Below are 5388 nucleotides of genomic sequence, written 5' to 3' on the forward strand. Positions count from 1 at the left end.
TTTAATTTTAATAATTTTCAATGTTAATATGGAGTATTATTGCTGACATGATAAGTTCATGAAATATTTTAGTTAAGATGAATAAGACTTAATTAAAAAAAAAAAAAAAGAATAAGACCTTTATTCTCATGACTTATTTTTGAATCGAATCGACACTAAAACTTTAAAAGATATAAGATAATCCAAATTTGTAATAAACATTTATTAAATACTTACAATTCAATTATCTTGAAAAATACCTCAAAATAATATTATTGATCATAGTACCTAGTTCAAATACAACCAATATCCAAACATTCCCAGTCTACCAAGATCACCACAAGGGGTGGCAGTTAGGGCACAAACCCCATCTCTTATAACACAACAAGGGCACACCATAGACTAATTGGCGACATTACCAAATACAGCATCGCTTATTATAATTCAAAAGTTTAAATATCCTCGTACCAAATACAACTAATTGGGGAGATTACATAGACTAAGGAACATTCAGCTTTGAAGTGATCAATCTTTAGTACCTGCGATGAAATATGTAACAGATATTACAAACGAAATATCAAAATCTTTTTGAGTATCAGATTAGATTTTGTTATACGCATATGACAAGTTTCATTCTGTATTTCAACAAAAGAATAGAATTATTTACCTGCCACTTGAAGTGCACTTACAGTTTCTCTCTCCCTGGGTAATCTAGTTCCAACAAGTTTGTTTCTAATGGAAGAGAGCCGAGCAACAACATCACTCATATTCATGCGCTCTTGTGGTGATTCCATAGAACAAGAGATTCCAATTTCTAATGTTGAAATCAAGCATTCAATGAATATGTTGTTTCTCCTAATCATAAAATTGTGGTTATGATTTTGTGTTGTGTCTGCATTGAGTTGCATCTGAAAAAGGTTGGGATCTATAATCTCTTTCACTTGTTCTAGCAAACCTCTTTTGACAAAATTGTGAAGGTTCAAATTCTCTTTGAACGTGTCATCAGTTGGCCTCTTTCCTGTGAACATCTCCAACAAAAGTATGCCAAAACTATATACGTCACCTTGTGTTGATACCTCACTTCCCACACCATATTCTACAATACACACATCAAGACATAGTTAATTGATTTGATTTGAAACACATAAAAAATAACGAATTCTTCTAGCTTATTAAATTAGAAAACTACAGATTTTAGACATCAAAGTAAAACTGAGAAGTCAATGCTTATCATTTCATCAATTATTATATTAAGTAAACAAAACCAAATATATAGTGAAGGAAATAGTGAAAAATATGTTTTAGGGCGATTACCTGGAGGACAATAACCAATAGTTCCTCTTATTCCAAGTGAGCTAGATTGATTCGTTGAACAGTTAAGCATCCCAATAGACAGGAACTTTACTAACCCAAAATCACTTATATGTCCGATCATATCTTCATTGAGAAGGACATTACTTGGTTTTAGATCACAATGAACAATTGGTGTTCCACAATGACAATGAAGATACTCAAGCGCAGAAGCAACATCAATAGCGATATTCAATCTTTGGATAACATTTAAAGTCCTTGGCACCTCATCTAATCCAAGAGTTGGACGCAACCAGACATCTAAGCTCCCATTAACCATGAAATCATAAACCAATGCTTTGAAATCATTGCCATGATAATCAACTCCTGAACAAGCTGTGAGTACTTTCACAAGATTTCGATGCCTGACATTTCGTAAGGCCTCGCATTCAGTTATAAAACTCTTTGCAGCTCCTCTTCGCATCAGGTTAAGCACCTTAACTGCAACTACCATTTCTTCCTGATTAAGAATTCCTTTATATACAGATCCAAAGCTACCAATACCAATTAAATTATCTGAAGAGAATCCATTGGTGGCTTTAAGCAGACTTTTATAAGACAACTTCAATAGTGAATTGCCATCAAATTGTGATGTAGATTCTCTTCTTCTCTTTCTTGAATGGCGCCAAAGAAGCAAAGAAATAAGCAAAAGTGCAATGCCTATAACCACAAAAACCATAGAAATTATGATCTTTAATTTTGCAGTTGGTCTCCTCTTTGATTGTTCAAACTTGCAAACAGGTAGTCCAAAATCAGGCCTGCCACCACATAGATTTTTATTTCCTACCATAAAGGTAGCACTAGAATTCTTGAAAATTCCTTCTACTGGTACCATGCCCTCAAAATCATTATAAGACAAATCCAAAAGCTGTATTGAGTTGAAGCCCTTTAGAAACTCTGGAATATTGCCTGACAAATTATTATGAGAAAGATTTAACTCTCTAATGCCTCTTAATGAACCAAAAGAGGAAGGAATGGACCCTTGGAACAAGTTGGCACTCATGAATAACAATTCTAGACTTGTACAACTACCAAGACCACTGGGAATCTCCCCTGAAAACATGTTTTCATTAAGGGCAAGGATTCCTAGATTTTTCAAATTTTCTACTTCTTTTGGAAGGGAGCCAGATAAATTATTTATGGACAAATTAAAAACTATTGACAAAGAGGAAAGTCCAATAACTTGTGGGGGTATGGGACCACTAAGATTGTTTCTAGAAAAATCTAGTGTGAGCAATTTTTTGCACCTGCCCAGACTGGAAGGGATGGTACCTTGAAGATTGTTGTTATCTAAATCAATTTCAAGTAAATTTGTCAGGTTTCCCAGAGATGATGGAATATATCCCGATAAATTATTACCTCCAAGGTTAAGTTCGTTTAGATTTTGAAGCTGTCCAATGCTAGATGGAATTGTACCTGAGAGTTTGTTCGCTACTGCGTTGAAAACTTCCAAGTTAACAAGACCCTGTATTCCATCTGGGATGTTTCCAGATATCTGATTGTTTCCTATGTCAAAGAAGTGGAGCTGCTTTGAAAAGTTGGCAATGTGTTCAGGAAGTTTCCCTCCAAAGTTGTTTTCGGCTATTTGTAGGCGTCCTAAAGCTGTGGCGTTAGTTGAAGTGGAAAGAAATCTCAAGTCATCAGCTTTCCCACTTCCTAAATTGTTGCCACCAATCCCTAATTCTGAAAGCCAATGTAACTTGTCAAGAGAAGGCACTTTTCCGGTGAGATTATTTACGGGTAGATCAAGAAATTCTAGATTTGAGGCGTTAGAAATTGAAGTTTGGAATGGTGCCAGTGAATTGATTATCAGCGATAGAAAAAAATTGGAGATTTGGAAGAGAGTTTCCAATGCTCAAGGGAAGATTTCCTTGGAATTGGTTAGATGACAGGTCTAAAACCTTGATCAAAGAAAGATTGAAGATGGAGGGAGGGATGGCACCCGAAAATCCATTTTCAAGAATTGATAAAAGCCATAGACTCTTCAATTCGCCAAAAGTTTCTGGGAGATTTCCTTTCAAATGATTTTGAGATGCATAAAGCATCTGAAGGGACGACAGATTCCCGAAAGATGGTGAGACAGTCCCTATTAAATTATTGCGAGATATATCAAAGTATTTTAGCATCAGCAAGGAACCAACCTCCACAGGGATTTCCCCTACAAGATTGTTGTTAGCCAAATCAAAGATAATAAGGTTTGAACAGTTAGATATGCTGGGAGGAATTTGGCCATCAATTGAATGTCAAAAAGAGACAACGTTCGCAGTCTGCGTAAACGGCCAATCTGAGGAGGGATCTCGTGGCTGAAGCTATTGTTTGCAAGGATCAGCTTCCTTAAGAAGCTCAGATTACCAACATGTGGTGATATGGAACCTGAAAGTTTGAGGGATTGTAGGTCTAACCTTGTGACTCTTCGGTGTCTTCGCCCACAAGTGACCCCATACCAGCGGCAGAAGTGAAGAGTGCTATTCCATGAGCTCATGACCCCAAAAGGGTCATTACTTATTTTGGCCTTGAGTTCCAACAATGCAAGTCGATCTGTCTCATTGTTCTTGTGAATGGCAGAGGCTGCTGGCGAGTTGAAGCACAAGAAATGAATAATATAAAGGAGGCACAAGGTTGAGAAAGATGCTGACCAACTCTTGCAATAAATCCTCATATCTGTAGTTTGAGAGTTTTGAGGTTGTAGATTAGGAATTGGTATGTTCAATTAATCAAGTGGAAAGCAATTTATACATTGATGTGATCAACTATTTAATACAAGTATTAAAATATTTCAGAACGTGCTATAGGGGCAACTACCTAACCAATGACAACAATTTAGCGGAAATGATGCTTAAAGAAAAGTGATCTTTAATAGTGGGATTAAATTTTGTTACAATGAATTTGGATAATTTACCGATGAATTTTAAAAATTTATAAATAATATAATAGACTAAATTTGTTTAAAAATTTCTTATTAAAATATAGGATAACGTATTATAGGGCCACCACCTACCCAATGACAAGAATTTGAAAAAACCTGGTAGTTTTTCCACTTTGAGAATGACACACATTCAAAAAGTGGATTATGACCTTAACTTTTTTCAAGTTGGAAGTGAAGAACACGTTGGCGTCTTTGGAAGATTAGAAGCTAACTTTCATTTCATGTTTGCTTTTTTCTTTTCTTTTCTTTTCTTTTTTTTTCTTTTTTTTTTAAAAAAAAACTTTCATTAATTATTCTTGTAAGAGTGCATGATAAAATGGAAAACTATAAATATATCAGTTCACATGATGAGGAAAAGAAAAATAATGTGAAATTAAAAATTCTAATTTTTTAATTATTTAAATGCAAGAGCTTCTAATTAAATAAAAAATTAAGCCTGCCATCATCGGGACCCCAACTAAACTACCTGTAGTCTGTAGACACCTCCAAACCTTAGTCGTGATTGCAATTATGGGATCAAATTTAACTCAGAGAGTTCAATTTTAACAACTTCAAAGCTATCTTTTGTTAGTTGAGAAGAGAAAATTGGTATTATAAGCGGTCCTCTACCTATCTTCCTAATACTGGCCTTGCCTGTTGCATAGAATTTAAAGCGAAAGAGAATGAAAGATCAGGTGTTAGTTATGAAATGGAATTGGTGGAGGAAGTAGTGGCAGAGAGTGAAAGGGAAGGAGTTAAATAGAGAGAGAAATGCCTAAGATTTCATATTGCGGAGACGAGAAGCAAGAACTAGTGTTGATGGTACGTGCTCTTGCAAAGCTTCTGCTTCACCTAAGAGATTATTTAGAGGATGTTTGGTTATTAGATGCAATGGATAGTTAATAGATATTTAAACAATCGAACTAGCTTATTTGATGAACTTATCAAAATTGTAGTTGCTAGTTAATAAACAATTTATCAATTATATTGTATTAATTATAAAATATGAGTTTTTTTTTTCTTATTAACAGATAGTTAATTTAATTTAATTTTTATTTTTATTTAGATTATATTATTTTTTAAAATTTATTAATTACATAATTTTTATGTCTCTAAATTTATTTTTTATATCAATAAATTATTTATAATTATAA

At 34.1% G+C, this 5388-nt stretch overlaps 1 pseudogene; it reads right to left on the reverse strand.

The window, feature by feature from the left end:
- Nucleotides 1–504: 504 nt before the first annotated feature.
- LOC110636932 (probable LRR receptor-like serine/threonine-protein kinase At3g47570) lies at nucleotides 505–3988 on the reverse strand (annotated as a pseudogene).
- Between the last annotated feature and the right edge of the window lie 1400 nt (nucleotides 3989–5388).

Source organism: Hevea brasiliensis, chromosome 14, assembly GCF_030052815.1.
Source record: "Hevea brasiliensis isolate MT/VB/25A 57/8 chromosome 14, ASM3005281v1, whole genome shotgun sequence".
Lineage (NCBI taxonomy): Eukaryota > Viridiplantae > Streptophyta > Magnoliopsida > Malpighiales > Euphorbiaceae > Hevea > Hevea brasiliensis.